This window comes from Sphaerodactylus townsendi, linkage group LG07 (genome assembly GCF_021028975.2).
Source record: "Sphaerodactylus townsendi isolate TG3544 linkage group LG07, MPM_Stown_v2.3, whole genome shotgun sequence".
NCBI lineage: Eukaryota > Metazoa > Chordata > Lepidosauria > Squamata > Sphaerodactylidae > Sphaerodactylus > Sphaerodactylus townsendi.
The window spans coordinates 45,943,582-45,969,054 of NC_059431.1; the positions used below are offsets into that span (position 1 = coordinate 45,943,582).

Sequence of the window (25,473 nt, forward strand, 5' to 3'; positions counted from 1 at the left end):
CACACCATGTAGCATGGGGACTTTAGCAAGAGGGAAACTGAGCAGAAATTGTCTTTCCTGTCTTTTGCTCTATCTTTCTCTCTGTGAACTTCAGCTTCACCCAGGCAAAAGTGAGGACAGGTGATTCCTGCTAAGCTCCACTTCACACTGCAGCCCTCACTCCATGGCTAGAGGATCTTCCAACCTTCAGCAGCATCTTGAGGTTTGTTTGTTTGTTGGTGTGTATGTTTGTTTGTTTTTAGACCGCCCTCCCCTGAAGGGCTCAGGGTGGTATACAGCATAAAATTATAACAATATCCTGTAAAATCCATACAACTTTAAAACCATTTTAAAACTAACAATAATAAATACTAAAAGAAACTTTGTATACAGCAGATGGCTATAAAAGCTCCCCCAACTGAGCCCACCAAAGGCCAGATCGTCTGGGGTCTCAGTCAACCCGTCTGGCCAAATGCCTGGTGGAACAGGTCCATTTAACAACCCTGCAGAAGCTTTGCAGGTCCCAAAGGGCCCTGGTTTCCCTAGGGAGCCTGTTCCACCAGAAAGGGGCCAGGGCTGTAAGGCCAGATGTGTTTCAGGCTGAAGACCTCAAATAGGTTCTCCCCCAAAGATTGGAGGGACCTAACAGAGAATATGGGGAAACACAGTCCCTCAAGTATGTAGGCCCAAGGCCGCTAATAGCCTTGAAGGTCAAAATTGACACTTTGAACATGACCCGGAACTCGATGAGCAGCCAATGAAGGTGGTACAGGACCGGTGTAATCCGGTCCTGACTCGATGTCCCCGTAAGGAGTCTGGCTGCCGCATACTGAACAAGTTTAAGTTTCCGGATCACATTCAGAGGTGGGCCAGCATATAGCGAGTTACAATAGTCAAGCCTGGAGGTAACCATTGCATGGATGATTGTGGCTAGATCAGAACAGAAGAGGTATGGGGCCAGTTGCTGTGCCTGCCGTATATGATGGAACGCTGCCTGAGCAGTCTGGGCAAACTGGGCTTCAAGCATTAAAGCCAAGTCTAAGGTTATCCCCAAGTTTCTGATGGATGAGGCTAAGTGCAATGCCTCGCCATCCAGTGCAGGCAGGCAAAAGTCCACCAATCACTCTCTGTGACACAGTCACAACACCTCCATCTGTTAACTTCAGCCAACTCGCTCTCAACCAACCAGCCACGGCGTCTAGATATCGCTGGAGATATCCAGGGGCTGAAGACGGGCTGCTCTCCATCATGAACATGAGCTGGGTGTCATCAGCATATTGGTGACATCACAGCCCAAAACTCCAGACCAAACTTGCCAGGACATGCATGTAGATGTTAAAGAGCATCGGGGAGAGGATTGCTTCTTGCGGTACCCCACATACTATGGGGCGTAGCCCGGAGTTCTCTTCCTCCAATGCCACCAGCAATCCCTGGTCTCGGAGAATCAAGGTCAGCCAACATAAGGCTGACCTTTGAACTCCGATATCGGCAAGACGGTGGACCAGAAGGTCATGATCTATGACATCGAATGCTGAAGTGAGATGGAGCAACACCAGCAGCACCAAACCGCCTCTATCCAAGTGAAGCCAGAGTTCATCCATGACTGCAACCAGCACTATCTCAGGGTCATGGCCAGCGCGGAAAACAGATTGGAAGCGATCCAGTACATTTGCATCATCCAGGAACTTCTGGAGCTGATCCGCCACTGCTCGCTCAATTACCTTACTCAGAAACTGTAGGTTCGAAACTGGGTGGTAATTGGCCAAATCCATTGGATCTAATTGCAATCTTTTTAGGAACGGGTGGACCACTGCCTCTTTAAGCCAACCCGAGAAAACTCCTTGCTCAAGGGAGCTATTAATTATTTCCAACTGGTGGCTCCGAAGCTCCTCCCTGCTGGCTTTCACCAACCAGGAAGGGCACAGGTCAAAAAGACAAGTGGTAGATCATACAGCAGCCAATGTCCTGTCCATGTCCATCAGGTCGAGCAGATTAAAGTGGTCCAAATAAAGACCTGAAGACAGCAAAGGGGCCTCCAGTTCACTCATTGTATTAACTGTCACAGGCAGGGATTGGCGAAGGGTCAAGACTTTGTCTGTGACGTAGCTCACAAATGTCTCACAGCCTAGTGCCAATTCCCTTGATTTAGGACCCATGGCAGAGGTCGTAAGTGACCAAATTATTCTAAATAATTGTGCCGAGCACGAGCTAGCTACCACAATAGAGGTGAAATATATCCTCTTCACTTCCTTCTTAGCACCCTCATAGGATCTCATAAACATCCGATATGAGTGTTGTGACCCCTCGTCAAGAACCCTCCGCCATACTCGCTCCAGCCGTCTCAACTCCCTTTTCATCCAACACAGCTCCTTGGTATACCCAGGGGCCTGTCCGGAGAGGGTGCCTTGGGAAAACCACCTTGATGGCTTCAGAAAGCCTGGTGTCCCAGTACCAGCTCATCAAGAGTGGCGCCAGTGGGTAGAATCTCCTGCAGAGCATCCTGGAACTGCTCCTGGTCCATTAGCCTCTGTGGGCGAGCCAAAATATGCCCATCGTCTAGACAGGGGAGAGCAGCAGCATCAATCTGAGCCTGAAGGATATAGTGGTCAGACCACGGCACTCTTTCAATAGAGGATAAGCCCACATTTGCACCTGCCACAGAGATCAGGTCCAGAGTGTGTCCTTGTCGATGCATGGGGCTCCTGGTGTTAACCAGGGATAGACCTAGCATCGCCACGGTTGACTCTAGATTAGCGGGTGCCAAAGAGGAGGCAGAATCAATGTGGACGTTGAGGTCACCCAACACTAATAGGTTAGGGTACAACAACGCCCACTTCGAGACGACCTCCAAGAGCCACAATAGGTTGTCTGCCAGGTGTTCTAGGCAACCGGTACACCAGTAGAACAGCCAATCTCTTCTGGGAGTCCCAGTGAAGGTCCAAACACTCCAATCCCTATGAGGCCAAGGGGTGGCTGGCAGAGGGGCGCTCACAGCATTTAAAGGGAAACTGACTGACTATTTCTTCCACGAAATCACACCATTTATAGGAACATTGGACCAGTTCATAACATCAGCTGGACTATGCTTAGTCTGTCAACTGCTAGAGTTTGGTGTGATTTTCACTGGTAACACAAAGATCGTTTTAAAGAAAATGCCATGTCACTTGTCCTCAGCGATATTTGTATTATGGCACTCTCAGAATGTTAGTTGGAGGAGAAACCAAAATCATTTTCAAATGAAAATGTGTTGTTTCCTTCAAGTAGAGGTTTCAAGGACTAGAAGCATCTGGGCAATCCCTCTCTGTAGCTATTTGTAACAGTGACATACTGGTGTAAAAACTCAGTTCTGAAATAATGGTTAGTAGTTAATTAAGTAGAGCAGTGAAGTTCTGAGAAGATCGTTTCTCTAAACAAAAAGAAAGGGGAAAAAAGGAGCAGTATAACTTGACCATAAAAGTGTAGAGCTAGCTGCATTTGGGTGTGTTGGTGCTGGAGAAGTATGAACCGAGCCAGGACAGAATGTGCTGGGCCATTCTAATAGACCCCCTTGTAAGAGGGCATTCCCAAAAAAACCAACCACATAGAAATGTAAGACATCTCTTTGGGTGAATTTTAGCAACACACAAACAAATAAGTCACAGTACTGTGTAGTATGTGGATTCTCTCTCTGGCACAAGTTTATTTATTCCAGGACCAATGTGAAAAACTTGTTTTCCCAGTCAATAATCACCCACTGCTTTAATTCTGCAAAAAAATTGCCTAGAAAATCCTAAAGGGTCACCATCCTTGACAGCAAACAAACAAACATAACAAAAAAACTTCTTTAAAGACAAAAACTATACTACTGAGCAGTACCTCAAATGCCGCAGGCAATGGGTGTATTCCATCTAGTTAAGATCTGCTTATTTAAGTGGAACAAATATTTTAATAATTATATAATCTCTTCTGTTAAAAATCAGTGAGAGTGGGATATACCTACTAGCTCCATACATGCAATTGAAGCTATCTGTGGTACTGAATGTAAAGGTCAGTTTTGGAAATATAAACCTAAGCAAGATGTATGCCTCTTTCAGAGATAACTTTCTTCTTTAGAATTTACCCTGGTACCCTTTTCCTCAAGAAAACCCAACTGGAATAGCATTGTTAATTATGTGTATAATTGGACACACTTACTTGAAGAGACATTAAATAAATTCCTTAAATGGGAACATGCATATCATTTATTTCATAGGGTAAATCAGCATATTTGAAGTAGTCTTTGTTGAAAGGTTCTCTCTTTATTTTTCTGTTTTTTCTGGCTTTCCCCAAACAGTCATAACGGAAGCTCTGATTTGTGTTTCATGAACAATGCCAGCATCATTGTTTAATGTTGTCCATATGGGCTTCTAATAATACATAAGAGACTACATTTGTATTGTATGTCTTAGAGACATTTAAAATCTTGATCAGGAAAAGGCTGATTTCATTGGCCCCACAGTTAAAGGAAAGCAGACCCTAATTAAAAGAATTCTGTTCTGAATTAACTAGTTTGACATGTGCTAATTGACAGTTCCTGTGAAATGGTTCTAATTAAAGTCAATATGTCTTTTTCAATTAAAATGAAATTAAGAATATACTAATATACATTAACAACTTAATCTGCCTTCAATATCCCATATATCAGCTGCTTTTTCCCTTAATGTTATTGGAGAGACATCTGACATACATCTTCTACTGTTTGGTTATGAAGTCTTATTTCTTCACAAGAACACCATCAATGTGTATATTGCCCTTGAGCAAGAATAAAACCAGCTTTTCTTTCATTTGCGCAGATCCTAAATGCAGGGGAAATTAAAGGTAATCCTGCCATTTGTGAGAATTAAAGGCATATCAGTTACAAGCATCGTTAAACCACAGCCTTTGGTTTACAGAAAGGTGCAAGAAGGGGAACTTTTGGGAAGAACTACTGTCCATTTTATAAGAAAAAAAATGAAAAATAAAATTGCCTGGAACTCAGTGCTGGAAGTCCCTACTTTACTGTCTGTGAAAACACGGAAGTTCTGTTTATAAACAAAATTATTTACCAAAATTTTAATACAACCAGTTCTGCTGACTGGGCTAACAATATTAACAACCTACAGTGCCAACAGTGACATACTGATGCAGAAATTATTAGAATTTCTGTACGTTAAATATGGACCAATCTCTTCAACATTTTCAGTCTGGTTCAAAGAAACGATGAGTATAAATGGCTTCGCTTCTTGCACATTCCTCATGCAGGGAATAGCAACTTATGAAAAGTTATAGGCTCATGTCTGCCTTACGGAATATCATGAAATGTGGCACAGAGGCTGCAACTGAAAGGATGAATCTGCAAAAATCAAAGATATCTTTCCCTTGCCTTAACAAAAGTGCTGTCTGCTGGCACAAAGGCAGCTCCTGTGATCCTGCCCATAGTATTTTTGTTTTATAATATGTTTTATAATATGTTTATAAAATTATATAACCATTCTTGCTGAAAATTATAACATAGTTCAGTGCTAAAATATATTATTCTCTTTATTAATTTTAACATTTCTATCCTTCCTCTAAGTGATTCAAACCAGTTTATACTTCTAACATGTTAAAAAAGTGACAACCAACAATAAACAAATTAAATAGCAATGGACTGCCCACACCATAGAAATGATCAAGAAAGATCTCATTAAACACCAGATTAAGATGGACTTCCAGGCTCTGCAGACGTCCAAGAGGGAAGGTGTTTCATGAACCTCCTTAGAAATGTATTTCACAGAGTGGGCGCCTTAAGAGCAAGTGAATGACATCTCACTGACGAGGATTGGTCCTCATTAACAGATGTCAGCAGGCATTTGGGGACAGACATGAGTTGGCAGGCAGGTTTAATTCATTCTGCCATGGAAGATGTGTGACCTTGAGCCAGTCACTCTCATGTGGCCTAATCTAACTCACAGGGCTGGTGCTGTGAGAATAAAATGGAGGACGGGAGGAGCAACTTTGGGTCCCCATTGGGGTCCCCATTGAGCAGGATATGAATATCTAAAATAAAATAATAAACAATTAATTGCCTGGTAAAACTTGACCAGAAAACAGAACAGAAATCATTGAAGCTTCCATATACTAGGCCTAACAAGATCAGAATTTCTACTCTGACTGGAAGCAGCCCTCCAGTATCTCAGGTAGAAGTCCTTCACATCACCTGTTCCCTAATTTTCTTAAGTGACAATGCCATAAATTGAATCTGGGACCTTCTGCACGCAAATGAGATGTGTCTCTATTAAACTGCAGCCCCTCCCTGGAATATACACAGTGTATTCTACACAGGTGGTTTGTGGTGGTTTTATTCACTTAAGAAGCCTTCTGTTGTGACATCCTTGAACTTGCATGCTGTATGGGCAACTGCCCATTAAGTTTTTAAAGCAGTTTGCAATTTCACAAAGAACCAAAGTCAAAGCATTAGAAAGGCCAGCATTTAAGGAGAGTGAGCAAGCTCAACAAAAATGTACGAGAACTGGCTCATCACATTTCGCTACAGATTTGATAGGCTGAACATTGAAAATATTTCTGCACTTCATTCCCATGTTATCACCAAAATGTGGCCAAAAAACCCTCCAGCAAATACCTAGAAAATACAATGGGTTAAAAAAATACATAGGTCTTGCCTTGGCTGGGTTTTAACTCCTGCCCATGGGTAGATCTAGTTTCCACACAGAAATCTCCAATAGCAATTCTTTATTAGTCAATTACCTACCCTAAAACAAACCTTTTAACAAGCAAAGCAGATGCAGAAACACAGTAAAGAACACCTGAGGAATCCGAGATTTTGGCCACTTCTGTTTCATCCTCAAAGTACTGATGATGCAAACACACATCAGAGTCACACAAAAAAACTCATAAAAATCAATGCAGGGTGAGAATAGTCAGCAATTTTGTTCTTCTTACTATGGAACATGATCTGCATCCATTGTTCTTGAGGTTACAAGTGCCTCAGAGGTTACAATCAAATAGTCAGGCATTTGTTTGGTCTTCGGCTACCCTAAAACAGGTGCCATCTAACTGCTTTTCCCTCACCTTTTCCACTTGCATGAGAGTCTAAAGCCCAGTAAAAAGAGGTTCTATACCCGCTTCCCCTGTTTACTATCTGAATCACTTCTTTCATTCCAATTTAGTTATTAATCAGTAATTTCAGTGTATTTATTGAAACTTGTTTACTTTTCAGTGCTTAAGAAGTCTGCCTCAATATGGAAGTGGCTGCATGAAAGTGATCATTTGTATTAGGTTATTAGATGATCAGGAACTTCTCTTCGAAATCCATATTGAGATGTCCGAGTGTATTTTCATAGTGTCATGCTCTGATAGCCATTCCTGGGCAGTCAGCACATTTGGAGAAGCAATGCCAGTGCAGGATCCCCCTCGCCCCAATACCACATTGTTCCTTCTTCTATGGGCATTATTTTTCACACTCTCCCCTGAAAGTACTTGCCAGTGAGAACATGAAAACCTACAGTCCAAATGTGCTCACAGGGATAGCTTTCATTGAAGCAATTTTACCCAAGTAAAGGTGCTACAGCTAGCTGTGGGGGAGGGGTTCTTTATAGAGAGCTCTTTGCAGAGTTCTTAAGAGAGCTGTTTAAGGGATTTCTTCATATTTGATGACAATGCCTTTGCCTTGCTTTCTGACTTATCAGCCATCTCAAAGTGAATGCAAGTCTTAGGATTTCTTCTTAGGTTTCCAACTGTGAGTTTGCAAGGTCTGGATTTCTGACCCATTTTTCTGGTTTTAATCATTGTTTTGGCAGATAGCTGGGGACACTGTGTAGCTTGTAGGGCTTGGACAGAGCCCATCTAATCCACACATAACTGCTCATACAGATGCACCCAAGAGGAGCCTCATAGCCCTTCTGCAATGTCCAGATTTCAGCAATCTTTGCCATTATACAAATAATTAACCAAGCATTCTTTCTGTTTATATCCTGACTAGCAAAGGCAGAATTGTTTGTGTGGGGAAGAAACTGCTGTGTTGGCAAGGCGAACCAAGCACATCCTATAAACTCTGGAGTCCAAGGAAAATTTATTTTGGCAACAGGTCTGTTCAAGTAATCAGCATGTGGGACATGGTATATCATGGCCCAGGCAAGACCCCCTGTTAGTCAAAGTCAGTTTCTGTTCAAGTATCTGTCCTACATCTCTCTTCTCCTCCCCTGCCCCCACCCCCACCCACCCTACTGAGCCACATTTGCCTTGCCTTGAGTGCTGGGAAATAACTATACATCCTCTCTTAATATATACATTCTGGAAAATGTTTTCACTTGTAAAACAGAAGAGATAAACATATTTCCAACATTTATTTGTTCAGGAGATAGAAAACAAAGTAATGTGGGGTGGTTTTAATATCTTATTGGCATTGCTATCCAGAGCTCTTGGCCTCAGGCAGCCTTCCTCAATATGCCAGGACCCATGCTTCCCTCCCTGTTTTGTTTGTTTTTAATTGAATATTTCATACCTTGGGTCATCTGATTCTGACCTCTGTTTGTTTTTCACATTCCAATGTGTGTTGTGGCATCAATTTTTAATTATTGTGGTTGTTACGATGAACGTGAAACATCATTCTAGTTGCTCCCTTCATTGCCTGGGAAAAGAAAGCAAAACTCCTTTTATTATCTATGGCTGTATTGGAATGAAGAAAGAAAATAAACCAACTGCCATCACCACGCATTCTCACCAGCCTTAATGTGGGGGGAAGCTCCAGTTACTGTTGCCAGTTCTTTTGAAACTTCAGAAGTTTTCCAGACATTGTATTGAAAAAATCACGACATAGACCAAGTCAAACCCAAAGCTAAGGGAACAGTACCCTACCCAAAAACTTCATGTCCCATCTGTTAATTCCCAGCTTTCTTTTTTTCCCCAAAAAGCAGGTCTCCATCCCCTTTCACTGAATTTGCAGAAGGAAAATGTACACACAGTTTTTGTCTGGAAAGGAATGAGGGAATGGAAACTGCAAGGTGGTTGGAACAGAGCCACTTAAACCTTTCCTGTCTAATTTCATCCTCTTCTATGCTTTCTCATCACCTTTTTTTTCTCCTGAGTCTTGTTTCTTGATTGTTGTTGTTGTTGTTGTTTTCCTTAATGGCTACAGTAGTGGCCAATAAGTACATTGGATTTTGTGCTAATTTGTAAAGTTACCAGACCACCACCACCACACCCCTGGGGCGAGGGATTCACCATTTAGGGTCTCTCTCCCAGCGTTGTTCAGCTGGCCAGCAGGAGGATTTACCAGCAGCAAAATGATGCCTAGACCTCAGTCACCGGTGACTCAACAACATCACTTCCAGCACTCGCTGGAAATATCATCATGTCAATGGCAATGTGGGGATGCTCTAGTAACCTGCAAAAAGGTCTGCAAAAAAAACCCTGAGTAGTTCAAATGAATATGAGAAATTCAGTTCCCACTTTTCTGTGGTTTATGGCCCTCTTTGCCCACTTAGGTTGCCATGAGATAATGCTACAGGGCAGAGGCAGAGCAAGGGGAAACTGCACCCAGGCGTGTGTACACTCTGTGCCCCTGCCATAGAGTCACCCGCTCCGCCCCACCCTGGGATGCCCCTGCCATGCCCCCTCAATGGCCCGGCCATGCCTCCGCCGCTGTTCCACCCGGGGCGTCATGCCCCCCACCCACCCCAAGGGTGCTGTACCACTGCTACAGGGACAGCAGAAGCCAACCAGCCAACTGTTCAGACAGGATAAAATGTGCTTTTAGAATAACACAAAATCATCTGTGAATCATTTTGGGGTAAGCCATGTCCATCTGCAGAAGAAGAGCTACACTCGAGTTCAGTTACACCTTAGAGACCAAGCAGATTTTCAGGGTATAAGCTTTCAAGAGTCTAAGCTCCCGTCACACCCTTTGATCTGAAAAAGGGAGCTTGGACTTTCAAAAGTTTATACCACAAAAATCTTGTTGGTTTCTGAAATGCTACTGGACTCAAATCCACTTCTTCTACTGCAGATGAGAAATGCAATCCTAAAATGTCATTCCAAGAAGGGGCAGCCAAGCTTATCATGGTCTCTGTCCTAACCAAAGGGAAACTAAATCTTAGCTTCAAGTTGCAATATGGTTGAGCTGTTAGGGGAACCAAGGTGGATCAGGTTTAATTTCCCTAACTGGTGTCTTAACCTCTTCCTCCAAAGTTTTGAAGTGATTGATCAAAAACAGGCTTGGAGAAAAAACTAAGTCTGCACTTGTAATTTTGATTGGGTTTGAAAAGAAGATGCCCAGGCTACAGAGGAATTCATATTACTTAGCCTGGCTTGGTGTTTTATGCCAATACACTGGTGTATTCCACAGGCCAAAAGTCATGGGTGTAGGATGCAACACAAAGCATTGGGGGGGGGGGCTTTGCACAGGTCCCATCTCCAAAACAACTCCTCCCTGTTTTATTTCTCTCAACCTAGGATTTTCAAAAATCACTAAACCAGCTATTATTTTGCAAAATTCTGAGTTGGAGCTGCCCCCGTGTGAACAGCCAGGCAAGAGGTGCTGGGAGAGCCAGCATGGTGTAGTGGTTAAGAGCAGGTGGATTCTAATGTGGAGAACCGGGTTTGATTCCCCACTCCTCCACCTGAGTGGCAGAGGCTTATCTGGTAAACCAGATGTGTTTCCACACTCCTACATTCCTGCTGAGTGACCTTGGGCTAGTGACGATTCTTCAGAACTCTCTCAGCCCCAACTACCTCACAAGTTGTCTGTTGTGGGGAGAGGAAGGGAAAGGAGCTTGTAAGCCATCTTGAGTCTTCTTTCAGAAGAGAAGTTATAAATCCAAACTCTTCTTTATTTCCCTCTCTTCCACCATGCCGTCCACCAGGGACGTAGCTGGGGAAAACGTGGCCCAGGGCAGACTCTGAGTTTTCTGTCCCCCCATGGGCTCCCGTGCCCCCCATACTTCACTTATCATAGCCAGCAGCGGGCCCTGGTGGGGCAGGGGCAGACAGGGGAACCCAGCAGCTGCCTCCGCCAGGCCGGGCCTGGTGATCCCTGCTGGGCCTGGCGGGGCAAGGGTGAAGGAGGAGGGGCATGGGAAACATGCAGTGCCTCCAGGTCCTGCGCTGTGCCTGTGCACACTGTGCCACCCCCTCTGACTTGGCCTACCCCTCAGACAGCAGCCGGGGAGAACGCCCACAGCCCATCAGATCAGAAGTGTGGGGGCAATTCCCCCCCCACACACACACACACACACACGACTCCACAGGAGCCGCCTGGGGTGTTTGATCCTGGATGTCATCATTGTAGCTATGACACTACCTGACATTTGGGTGCTGTGTGGTTTCTGGGCTGTATGGCCGTGTTCTAGCAGCATTCTCTCCTGACGTTTCGCCTGCATCTGTGGCTGGCATCTTCAGAGGATCTCTGAAGATGCCAGATGATCCTCTGAAGATGATCCTCTGAAGATGCCAGCCACAGATGCAGGCGAAACGTCAGGAGAGAATGCTGCTAGAACACGGCCATACAGCCCGGAAACCACACAGCACCCAAGTGATTCCGGCCGTGAAAGCCTTCGACAATACTACCTGACATTGTTTTGCCTTTTTTGTGGATTGCACATATGCAGCTACCCACATGCAGCAGATCATATTGTGGGACAATTGGCATAGTTGTGGGGGTTCATTTCTGTACACCTGCGCAGCTATGCTTGAGTTGCAGGGGGGGGAAATTAAAACAGAAGTTGGGTGCTGTGTGGTTTCCGGGCTGTATGGCCGTGTTCTAGCAGCATTCTCTCCTGACGTTTCGCCTGCATCTGTGGCTGGCATCTTCAGAGGAAGTGTTTCCATGCAAAGGCGCAAAAGCAACCTGGATTGTTTCCATGGACTCCAGTCACTGCCTGCAAGGCACACATGTGAATGGGGAAAAGGGAAATGTACTCCTTTATAATGACTGCAACCTGTTATACATTTGCTGTGCGGAACTGACCATTGATATCTAAGACAAATTTTGCCAGGTTATGCCAGAATGCTCTCTTTTGAACCCATTCTCCAGACCAGAATGCTGAGACCCGAATGTAAGTATCAGGTTACCTAGAAATGTATGTTTTGATACTTTTCTTAGGATTTATGTCTGTAACCCTCTGTCTATGAGTTTTTTATCCAATTCTCCGTATTTTCTAGGTTTTTGTGTAGTTACTAAAAATTCTGTTTATTCACAATCTTTGCATGTGAGCTGATTACATACAAACTCAACCACATCATCAGGCTGCTCTGCTACATGCTGATCAAGTGCCTCCATGTTGAATAAAGACAGCTCTGATGAATGTAGATGGGGAGGGAAAGAGGAAATGGGGAAGGGTTGATAGCTGCTCTCTCAAATACACACAGACATAACCCAAACTCATAAGGTTCCAGAGAACCAGGGGGAAGCATAACAAAGGAGCAGAATTCTCTTGATGGTGGCAGCTTCTGCCAGGATAAGGCATGTTCTAGCAGGGGGAATTGACAGTAAACATTTTAAAAAAATAAACAGTCTCACTGAGCTCTTGGAAAACCTAGGCATAAGAGGGCTAAGGGACAAGTGGGCAGTTGTGACACATACAAGCTCTTAAAGGCTTAAAAAGATCAATACCCACTTGACTCTTCCCAGTCCTCATCTTGACTCAGCTAATCCTGGCCAAACTGAAAACATATCCTTCCATCACGCAATCATCTAACAGTTTTGAGTAACTAAAATATGCATGTGTGAACATTCCATACCACCTCCCCAGTTCAGCTCAGTGGGTTAGAGGCTTCACCATCATAAATGCAATACAGTATAGGTTACTGTTTCCAGGCCTTTTGGATGAGGAGATCTAGACTGATGTTCAAATGAGCAAATGTCTTGATTACACACTATGGGATGACTTTAATGAACATGAACATTATCAATCAGTCACGCTTTCTTAATCATCTCACACATAATACTTGTCAGTTCAAGCAGTTTACATATTCTGATCAAGTTCTTGCATACCATGATAGTACATTTTGTACATGTATGTGTAAATCAGCACCACAGTAGGGCCATTTCATCATGTGCAGGCTGTAGCTATCAGTGAGGGAAAAGCTTCCAGGGGATCCATTTCTGTCATATAAATAGATTGCTAACTGGTTACATAAGGCAGCCCAGAATGTAAAGTGAGATCCCATCTCACTCTGGTGAAACTGGTGAAATTGGCGGCGCACTGGTATAAGTAATTGCTCACAAATGGAAGGAAAGGCTGCACAATTTGAGATTTGGTGCTTTATCTGAGTAATATATATTTCAATTTTGAAATGCAATGTAATTTTACCTTTGAGAGTCTAATAGGTACAAAAAAGGAACAATTTATGCAGGATTCTCACATAGCTTCTAAAATGTTTTTCAGCCTAATGGCAGTACAGAAAGAGAGACTGATATATCATATTGCACACATGCTTTTCAGTATGTGTATGTGTGTGAGAGAGAATATGCAATAAATAGGGCCAATTTTCAGAGAATCAATCTCTAAAAGGAAAAATTGCATTGTACTGTGTCTTCTGGAATATAGCTGCCTGACCTTGATCTATGGCAACAATTGAATAAGTGGACTTCAAAAAATTCATTGCACCCTTTTTTTATTCCCTGTTCTTTCTCCCAGGTAAATATATTCCAAAGAATGCCTACTATTCACCAGGAAGAAAAAGCCGTTCATGATTACAGGGAGCATTGTCATGCCTTTCCAAATGAGTGTGTTCTAAGGCTCAGTGCTGTCAAATGACACAAGCACTTGGAGACCAGCACTAGCAATGCTTTCAAACATTAAGAACGTGTAGGGAGTCCTACAGAAATGCTAAAGGCAGAAACATCTGGGATTGCAGTTCCGAAGCATGATTGTGTTTGTTTAAGTTTGCGTGTAAAAGGCAATTGCTCCCCTCCCCAGCACTTTCATCATGGCAACTGTGATTAAAACATTGCTTGCCCACAACAAAGAAGAAGGTGTTCTTTCTCTTTGTCAACCTGTCAATCACTTTGCTGGTATGCAGGTTTGGAAGGAAGAGGGAAATGAAATGTTCTACTAACTAGAGGATTTTTTTTTTTTCACATAGGCTTCACCATGTGTTCCTTCAGACTGCAAAAATGGAGGTGGAAAATCTGGTAGTTGCTGAAGGTGTATGAATATTATATATATATATATAGCGCAGTTACAAGGCTTAGGATCTTTAGAAAAGCTCTGACCAGGCAATAAGAAGACCATCTTATGATAGAAATAGAAGCAAAGAGAAATGGTGCTTGTTTGCACCGTTAGAAAACCCAAAATTGTTTCAGAAATTATGCATTCAGATTATTTCCTGAACTAACATTCCATGATTACGTAGGCAAGAAATAATGGGTATTTTGGCCACGTTGTTCTTGCCCTCTATCCTTATTCTTGAATCATCATATGCCTGTGGTGAGTACTGTTCAACTGTGACACTTCTGAAAGCATCAAAATGCCTCCAGCAACCCAATCTTGTAGAATTATATGATATACAGAGAGATTGCACCACATTTTGTATGTTTGCTACAACCCATTTAATGTTCTACATACACGACCCATAATCAACAACAGCTATTGATCAAACTATTATGGTCATATTTCCCTACTTATGCTGTTGAAGACCATGTCACAATCAGATCGAAAATGGCCCCTGACAAGGCACAAGGATCATCAGGAAACAAAAATCTTGTATTTTGTCAAGCTTCCTTCATCTATTGAATCTGATATTCAACTTATATCACTAAGTTATATTGCTTTCTCCTAAGGACATTTTTGGTAGCTTTCTTCATCACTTTGACTTTAATCCAGATGCAAATCCTATCTTGGCCAGAAAGGCATATTTGCTTTTTGAAACACTGTTTTCTGCCCTCCTGCTCATATTAACAACATTCACAGACTTATGCAAGGAATGAGAAAGAGACTTAAAGGTGCTGTTTAATGAAAATCCCCTAATAGTCTCCAGTGGTTCCTTGCACAAAATGTAATTAATAATATGTGCACTTTGTATAAGAGCCAAACTATTCGTGTCTCGGGAGTTCGATGACTGGGGCTCCAGACACATAATTTAGCCCTAAAAGCATGGCCCAAAGAGACAGGGAGGGGGAATATTTAATTGTTCTCTTTAACACACACACACACACACTTTTCCAACTGAAAATGTCTTCAGAAGTTTTTTTAAGCCCTAGCAGAGGGGAAAAAATGTGCCTGCTACCAAAGTTTAAACCAACTGGGTGTGAGATTTCCCTTGAACCTTGACATTGCTCCATTTTCAGGGCCTTCATAGCTGCTTTTTAGACTGAATTACATGGCAAATCTAGACATTTTCAGGAGATGCTGCAAAGTCATTTTATTTATCCGGGCATTTGTGGGGGGAAGAGAGTTATGGAGGGGGGGAGGTTACTTGTATTTAAATTTGATTTGGAAGCTGCAAGGAAAGGCATGATACACAATACTATTGGTGTTGTAAAGACCAATGTACATGCCAGCCACTACCCTTACAATCTCACATGTGCACTGGACAAGCATGGTGTACATTCCAGCACATAAATACCCCCATTCCTACAGCTCATCCACCGCCTTTTTCAGGTATTGTGGTAATATATAAGCTTGTATTTCTATATTACCTGCAAATTATCTCACACCTCCCTACCTCTTACCATATGTACAGAATTCCTACAACATTTTTAGTGACGGGATATGGAATCACTACAGAATTCATGTCAGCATGGCTTGTTTCTATGCTATATCCTGGACTTGATCATCTGATAACAAGCAGTCCTGGCCGAGAATTGGATCAGTGTTTTAAAATTCACAGAGAATGCCTGATCCAAAATATTCTGTATGGTTTTTCGTTGATGTTATGCAGTGGGCATCCCTCACTTTTTTGGAATATTAGCTTTCCTGATAAATGCAGCCACACTTCATTGCTTATGAACCACACATTTCCTTTTTGCAATTGTTGACTTTATTGCCTTTGATTTTCTCTTTCCTGAAACTTCAGATGTGCTACGTAGAAGTCACAGACATGGATCTAAAATGGAATAAGTAATTGCTTGATAGCTTTTTGCTAACTCTTGAAAGTGCTGTGCAGCTGCTGATGTCTGTTTGTGCTGGCATTGCAGAGTGGAGTCCTGGGAATAAGGAATCTGACTTCAGAGAAACAAGAGCTAGCTTCAAAGAAGAGAACAACTCTCCCTAGCTGATAGAACTTTTACTAAAAGAAAAACAACAATGAAGTAAGAAACACACCAGTAATATCTCCTGTTACTGTTCGGCAATCTTTTGTCAAAACTGTTTTTTCATTCATGTGATTACACACTTCGGTCTTCACAATCTCAATTGAGATTATTCTACCTTTTCTATTAGTTTAGGTGTTTGACAGCAGATTACAGTGTGACATCAATTACTTCAAAGTACATTATATTAGTTATTAAGGAAAAAAGTAACTTCTGTAATTAGGATATAAACTTGGAACTCTCCACAAATTTGAGGTCAGAAGAAACTATTTGAGGTATATTGGATGTATTTCTTTTTCTTAACAAATTAAGGAGCCTACTAAACTGTACACTTAAATTGTTGTATTCTAATAGGTTCATGGTAGTTTTGGCCATGCTGTTTAAGTGGCAGGATGGCTAATGGGCTAGCAGCTTGCATTCTATTTTTCTGTTACAAGACTGGTACATGAAGAAGATAAAGAAAAAAATGAAGTCACTTTGTATCATTCAACAATTGAACATGAGGAAAATGAATAGATTTGATCCAAACAGCCCAACCCAGATTGGGGGGGGGGGAATAATCTTTGAGAGCAGAGGAGGGCTGCACCGACGCCTTTGCCCCCTCCAACAGTATAAAGGGCACCAACGCTGTCAGAGGGAACAAACACATCAGTGTCTGGCCACCCCACAACTCTAAGGCAGACAAACCTGGAAGTTGGGGTTGCCATGGAGCTACGCTAGCATCCAAGCTCAGGGAGAGTGGACCTGGGCATTCCCGGACATGGAGCTGACTTTAGCTGGCTTCCACCAGCGTTCCAGTCCAGGAACCCCCCCCCCAAGCCTGCAGATTTACTTAGAATAAGTCTATTTATTCTGTGGGCAGCAAGAGGGATTTCAAATTTCCCTCCTTTCCGCACTGCCCAAAGCCCCTTTTGAGGCTATGCAGCACCACCTTTGCACAGCACTATCCCCAGCCATTACAGAGCACCCTTCCCCCATCTGGATTGTGCTGTAAGACTCATAAGTTATGCCTGGCTTGCAGAAAAGGGCTGTATTGCCTTTTTCTTTTCACTTCAACCCCCCGTGTCCCCCCAAAAAAATTCTAAAGGTTGACCTATTAGATTGCCATGGAATTGGGGAGGGGGTGGAAGGAGCTATAGATGGAGTAGGGAATCCACAGAAACCAAAAATCTCCTTGCAAGTCCTTTCCACTCATGAAATGAGCTCTCTGGATTCTCCCCTTGTTATCCCTGTATCACCCCTTTCAAAGCAATAATTTTGCCATGTATATATTTGTGCCATATAAAACCACAGGGCTGTGAATAAATTCTAGAACATCATTACTGGGCAGTGACACCACTTCCAGTTGGCACCAGAAGTAACATCATCACATTGCTAGTACCAGTTATTCCATTCCCCATTTCTCCCTTCCGTCCCACTTAACAGCAGTAGGGGAAGAATGCTGACAGTGGGAGATTTTCCACTCATCCAGGAAACTTGGAAGTATGGAGATGGTAATAGTGCTACCTTTTAGAGTTGTTGTAAGGATTACAGCAAGATCATGTAATAAACTTTGAAAACTAAAATCAATATATCAATACTAAGTATTATTTTTTAAAAATTATAGCTATCTCTACAGAGATTGCTACACAAGGATCTCTATGAGGTATGAATTATTAGATTCCATCTTCTTTTCTCTATGGGCACAGCAGATTTCTTATACCAAGTGCAGCAGAACTGTGTGTATCTTTCTTAATTGGGACAAACAACTATTATTTAGATAGACTGGTTATATTAATTGAATGACTCGCCAAAGTGTTAGAGTAATAAGGGGTGTGGTTTTCCTTAGTAGGTGGGGGTGGTGTGAATTATATGAGTTAAACAATATCAGAAGAGCTTGTAACTTACTTGATGAATCATGGTCAGATAACTAATGAATAGCCTTACCTGTATTAATATTACATATTGGTTCCAAGGAAACAAAGAAGCGGATGCAGGTGACTTCCTCTTAGCCCTTCTTGTGGGTTCCCTGCAGATAGTCAGAGTGAACAGGAAATTGACAAAGCACTGCCTGAAAATCAAAATGAAGAGCCATTGTTCGGTAAAGAAAATCAAAGGAGTTTTTTTAATGTATAGTTTACCTAGCTGAGCCAAGCTTCTTCTTACATTTGAAATGAACAGTCTTACAATGGAACTTATTAGTATGTATCATTTTTCCAGAACTGTTCAGGGGAAGAAATGTTTTTCTATATCCTCATTAAGTAACATGGACTGAGAGAGTGATTTGCCCAAGGCCCCCCTATAAGCTTCATGGTTGATTAAAATTTTCAGCCTCTGTTTCCCATGTTCAAACTCAATTCTCATGTAGTACACAGACCAAGGATCTAGGTTCCTTTTCACTTGCCTAGTTAATACACGACATGTTACAGTAAATTGTGAGTGGCAGAAAAATAAGAGCATATTTTGTACCCCAAATCACAATGTGTACTGACTACTTATGTTGTTATTGTTCCTTGCTTGAGAAAGAGTACAAAAAGTCTCTGTGACCTGGACATTAGGATACAGGCAAATCATTGGGGAGGGGAGCACAGTTCACACACCCCTTCCATGAAGCATCCTTTCACCCTTCCCTTCTGACTTCCCTTTTGAAATAAAATATTTCTTTTTTGGGGTCAGGCTTTAGGATTAGTTAATTGATGTCAAGCTATTGGTGAGATTCATGTTGGATTGTGTTGGTGGTTCACGTATGCCAATAAAGGCTTTGCATTGTTGTGTTGGTGGTTCTTGGAGATTATTATTTGTTTGTCCTCCAGTTGCTGTTATTTTGGTTATTGCAGAATTTTTGCAAAATCCCTTTCCAACTATCAGATCCTCTGAAGATGCCAGCCACAGATGCAGGCGAAACGTCAGGAGAGAATGCTGCTAGAACACGGCCATACAGCCCGGAAATCACACAGCACCCTATTGCAGAATTGTTATCAGCTTTCTTTATATCTTGTGATTGAGATTTTTATGGTAATGTAAGCATTTGGGGGAATTTCTGTACTAAACAGCAAGATAAAAATAGTTTAATAAAATAAATTTCACCCGGACACACTCAGTGTTTACATATTCTTAAAGGAGGTGCCAATGGTCATGCATTATAGCACTACTACTACTGTGATTAAACTTCCCAGGATTGTAGACTCATACTCTCCTTCATGAAATACAAATTCCAGGAATGCTGGCCTACATTATTAAAGAGCCAGCAAAAATGACTGCACAATCATGTATGAACCTGTCTTTCCAATATTAACAGGAGAAACAGAACAAAGAAACAGAAAAAGAACTAATCACTTATCTTTTCATTTTGGCCACTTCTTTGTGATGGGCAACATCGCTCTTTACTAATTAAAGCGAATATGGAAGACTGCCTTAAAGAAGGGGTCATATCTTCATGTATCACATTGCCTTAAGTGGCAATATAGCTATCAGTTAATATAAATGTAAAATTGATGAGAAGCCAGTAGTTGCACGAACAAGGAGTACCTCTTTTAAAGCAGTATCACTATAGCACCTCACAGTTCTGAATATTAGCTCTACTATTCAGAACCATCTTGGAAACCTCTTTTCCCCTTCAGTTTCAGAATGCAGTGACTTCAGACCAACTGAAGTTACTTGTGACTAAGCCAACTGAACACATGAACCCTCATTAAACCATTGGTTCATCACAGTCAGTTCAGTATATTCTACCTGGTAATGACTCTGCAGATTGTCAGATATGGGTCTCTTACATCAGTTACTATCAGATTCTTTTAACTAAAGGTATTGAAGTTTAAACCTCATGCATGCAAAGCAGATGGTCTGCACTTTGGCCACAGTCCCAACCCTACAAGTCCTCTTAAGTTGGCCACAGTTAATTTAAGCCTCTTTGCTTTCAACAGGATTTATCCAAGATTATACTTGGATTCAAATTAAAATGAGGTAGGAATGAAGTTTAGTGGTTATGAGTGGCACACTCTGATCTGGACAAAACCCCTCTGCCAAACTCCTCCACATGAAGCCTGTTGGGTGCCTTTGGGCCAGTCACAATTCTCTCACAACTCACTCAGCCCATGCAGAGGGAAATATTGGCAAACTACCTCTGAACATCTCTTGCCATGAAAACGGGCCACCCAAAGTCAGCTGTGACTAGACGGCACTTTCCAACACCAGCAGGAATGAGCTGGCAAGATGGATTTATCACCTCATCAGAGAGTGCCACTTAAGAGTGCTCATAATGTTTTCAAATAATATAGATCAGTGTTCCCCAATATTTTTGAACCTGTGGCACCTTTGGGATTCTGTCACAGCATGATGGGCACAGCTACAAAATGGCTGCTACAGCTTACCTTCAGTTATACAACAAATATTTTAGTATTGTGATGACTGTTGTTGCCAAAGCAGTGTTTTTTTTAAAAAAAAATCTGCATAGCCAGTCAAATATTGAATGGCTAATCAGATGGCTTGCTGGGAAAAGCCTGACTTGATCTCATCCACTTTCTAAAGACGCTCAGAAGGTACCAGAAAAGATGTCAGTTGGCACCACATTGGGAAACCCTAGTACAGACAGAACATCTGGGCTAAGGATTCTAGCACAGCTCTTTCTTGTGCTTTGTGTTTGTATATCATGGGGAAGCATTCAAACCTGTGATTCCCAATTGCAGTTGGAAGCAATGCAGTTCATGTTATTGTTAGGAATCAGCAAACTGGCAGTGGTAGGCATTATTTTAAAAATTGTGAATGGACTTTTTTTTCACCAAGTCCACCTAGCTCCAGAAATCAACAGAAATACATTGCATAGAGTCCAATTATTATTATTAAGATAAGATGAAATCTACCTATGGAGATTTCAGTAGAACAGAGTTACATTACCTCTTAAAGTATTTATGGTAGTTTCCAGATAAATTTTCAGTATGTTAAATACCATTTTTACACTGTCAAAAAATTCCAGAGTGAGCACAGAAAATATCCCTGTGCAGCCAGGAATTTTGCATGGCTCCCAAAGCTGGACAGAGTCTGCTCCGTGTCCCCGCCCAATGATATTTACCTTAGCCCGGGATTTTCAAAAACTGCCAGTCTGGAGGTTCTTTTTAAAAATCCCAGTGTGATGCTGTTTGTGCCTGTATTGTGCAAAAACCAATTACGAGCAGGACCGGTTTATTGTTCCTGCCCAGCCAGCTGATCTCCCTGCTTGACATTCATTCAAGCTGCCACTCAAAAACAGCAGCCAAACAGAACGCGGGATACCGGGCAGGCTCACAGGTGTTTGCAGCTGCCACTCAAAAGCAACAGCCAATCAGAACAATCACTTGGTCTATTTTCCTCAGTACAAGCTTTATTTTAAAGCAATTAGCAGACCTATTCACTCGTTTTCTCCCTCTGACAGCAAAATCTTGTTTTAAACCATTAAAAACACAGATCAATTTCTTCCGTTCCCACAGCACATACACAAAAACACCAATCGGGGGCAGACCAAGTGTATTGTTCCTGCCCAGCCAGCTGATTCTCCTCAAGTTTTAACTTCCATTCAAGCTGCCACTCAAAAGCATCAGCCAATCATAACACAGGACACTGGGCATGCTCAGAAATGCTTCCGAAGCAAATACAGAAGTCCAGGGCGTGCGGAGCAAACGAGAGCATTACTAACTCTGCTCCTGGGCACAAGTGGGGAACCATGCGTATGCAGAAACTGGGATAAAATAGCCCAGGTATATATAATCCAGGCTCAACCCCAGTGTAATTGTGCCACACAAAAATGGCCAAAATCAATTAGTTGAATATTATGTGTGCCTAGTTTATTTGCCAGTATGATTGCAGTGAATACTTTGCATACTAAATTCATTGTTTTAACCACTATCTCTAACACTTGAAACATTGCATATACATTATCCATGGAAATATTGATTTGTAAGTTTCACCAAGAGCGGTAGAGAAAAGTTCGTAAAGCATCACAAGAATCAAGACATTTTTTGTAATGAAATCTTATTTACACCTAGCATTCGTAGTAACACATCTCTTGGCAGAAATCCTATCAATGGATAGTTTCCAAGGCATCAATCTGAAGAGAAATCAGAAGTGCCACAGAAAAACAAAATGGGTTCTCACATTTCACCTCTGACATTTCATCCGCCTGTTGCCCCATCCTTAGTGCATTTGAAATAAGTTGAGGGTATATCTGATTATTGTGTTTACAAACATTCTATTTATTCTCCAGAAACAGCTTGGAAGGACATATTTGGGTCACAAGCTTCAAAACAGTCGTATAATTAAACCCAACGTCTCATGTGAGAGCTTGGTTTGGTTGCAAAAATGCATGGAGCTAATTTGTAGCTGAGAGGTATACCTAAATATTACCATACAGCATAGAAGTCTTGCATAAAATCCACAAATGTGAGGAGGAAGGCATTCATCCACACAAGGGTAAGAAAATATGAGTTTCTGTTTATTAACGCATTGCAGATGACAACTTTCCACTTTCCCAGTTTTCTAAGGAGTTCAACTTGGCTGACAACTTCATACATATTCTTCTCCTGAGCAAACAGTTTTTATTTTGTTATAACGTTCATTTAAACTAAGACACTGGCCCTTTCCACACAAATCTCCGAAAATGTTTCTAAAATGTTTTCAGTATCCTATTTTACTATGATGCATGTCCACACTCACCCCCTCAGAATGATTCCTCGCTGCCATTTTGTGATGTTTCCTCTTTTTTCTAGTACGTTGTCAAAACCATACTTCAATGTTTCAAATGCCTCATGCTGCCTTCATATACTTGATGCAGCAAAGATTACGCCCCCCCCCCCCAAAAAAAATATTTTTTAACTCATGGAATTGTTCAAAATGCTCAAAAAACAGGCAAGGGGGAACGGAGAGTGAACTCAGAAAATGGCACTGAGGAGGAAGTTCAAGGAAGACAGAGAGGCATGGAAAATGTCTTAAAGAGATTGCACATGCAAATGATGTCATTTTGAAAAAGTTTCAACTAAAGAATCATTTTAAAGGGGCATTCAAAACATTTTGAGCATCAAATAAAATATGTTGGGAACCAAAGGGATAAAAACAATGCAGGACTCCATGGAGGAAACATTTTATTTCCTGCCTCAAAACATTTTTAAAGGTTTGTGCGGAAAGGATCCTCGTGTAGCTCTCTGTCTTGTTAGTAAGAAGCTCAGCCACTAAGAGGCGATTTTACGTTTCAGTTATGTAGAGTGTACGTTCATAATTGGGAGCAATGCATTGGTGCAGGTAATTTAATCAGATTGAACCATTCAGTTCAGTTTCAGGTCAACAGTGAACTACAATTTCTTTCAGATTCACTGATATATTCTAGTGAGTTATTTTCAGTACTGACCTACATACGTGACTCAGACTGACTTCACTGGGGTTGTACAAGGTGAAAATCAAAGAATAGCTTGAATGCAGAATTTAATGCCCCTGAGTATTTCATAAGTATTTCATAGTGTCTTCCAAAGCACTGTTAGGCCTTTCTCAAGCCTTTTAAACCAATGGGCCTGAAAAGGTGTAGCTTGGCTTAGAATGGCGCCCAGTGTTAGTTTTCTCGTTTAAAGAGACATGCATACAGCAATGGACGGTGTTCATGTACATGCCTATAGCTGCACAGTGCTATGAGCTTTGAAAATGTCAGTAAGTTATTGGAGATAAGAAAGAAGGTGGTTGAATTCAGTCAACATACCTCAAATTGCATATGTTGGCCCAATGCATTTACCAGGGCCACATCTATGATGTTACACAACAACCTCTTCTGACCTAACAGGCCAATGCTTTAGACCAAAGACAACCTGGCCATGCAAATTAACGTTGCATTTCTCTACATATAAATCTGTATGGGTATACCTGAGGCATATTGCTACTATTTTCCCAGATATATTGAATTCATAGCTAATACTAGATCTACATGACTTCATCAATACCTGGGAGTAGATTGTTCTAAATAGTACATTTTGCATTTTAAAAACATTCTGACAAATGTATATTGGGAGTAAGAAACTGTATGTATGGTTGTCAACTTTAAGGTGGGAAATTCCTGGAGATTTCAGGGGGGTGAAGTCTGAGGAGAGGAGGGTTTACGAATGGAAGGGATCTCAGTTGAGTCTACCTTCTAAACTTTTCTACCTTCAGAATCTACCTTCTAAACTTTTCTCCAGGGGAACTCATCTCTGTCATCTAGAGACCAATTGTAATTCTGGGAGATCTCCAGCCACCAACTGGAGGTTAATCAATCAATCCGCTCTACATACAAAACTAACACGCTTGTAAAACTACAAAGTTGGTTTCTTCAATTGTTTATAATGAAATAATGTTCACTAGCATTCAAACGTGAACATTATTTCATTAAAAAGATTGAAGAAACCAACCTTGTAGGTTTACAAGTGCATTAGCCTTAGATGTAGAATGGATTGGCTGACAAACATATAGTGCACCCATCCAAATTATTGTTACCACCTGGAGGTTGGCAACCCTAGCTATAGGGCCAAAAGTGTGGTCCAACATATATGGAATTATAGCTTAAAATGTGGGAGCTATATGAAAACATCTGTTGTATTTTTGTATATTTTAAGCCTACCTGGAAAGGTAATACTATTAAAACCAGAAGAAGGACTGCTATGAACGGGTTCTCTTGAGAAGCAGAATGGAAATCTTCTAAACAAATAAACAATAAATGTTAAGATTGTTTGGCTTCTCTTGACAGTACTATGAACAGTTTCCTTATGCTGTACAAAAACGTGTTTATTTATTTATTATTAGATTTAATATACCGCCCTATCCCCAAAGGGCTCAGGGCGGTGCACAAAAAACATCATGTATAAAAACATCATATATAAAACATAAATACAATATAAACAGCAATTTTAAGCTACAACAGCGCCCCGCGAAACCGTTACATAACCCTCCTAAAAAGAAATAGAGAGAGAATAATGGGTCCCGACAATGTTAGGGACTCATAGAAAGCAGGGGAGGGCGCTGGGGGTTCCTTCTAAAGGTTGGTCTCTCTCCAAAGGCCTGGTGGAACAACTCAGTCTTACAGGCCCTGCGGAATTCCCCAAGGTCCCGCAGGGCCCGGACAGCTGGCAGGAGAGTGTTCCACCAGGCCGGCGCCAGAGCCAGAAAGGTCCTGGCCCGAGTGGAGGCCAGCCACGTCATAGAGGGGCCAGGGACCTCCAGTAAATTTGCCTCTGCTGAGCGCAGAGGCCAGGCTGGGACATATGGGGTAATGCGGTCCCGAA

General features: G+C 41.8%; 1 long non-coding RNA gene across 10 annotated transcripts in view; it reads right to left on the bottom strand.

Moving 5' to 3' along the window:
- LOC125436591 overlaps window positions 1–25,473 on the bottom strand; it is a 104,067-nt gene that overhangs the window by 30,508 nt on the left and 48,086 nt on the right. For all 10 annotated transcript variants that reach the window (XR_007245077.1, XR_007245078.1, XR_007245085.1 and 7 more), the window contains 2 exons: window positions 18,155–18,278; window positions 8,480–8,605 (listed from right to left, as the gene is read on the bottom strand). This is a non-coding gene — a long non-coding RNA (uncharacterized LOC125436591). The remainder of the gene's footprint in view (window positions 1–8,479; window positions 8,606–18,154; window positions 18,279–25,473) is intronic.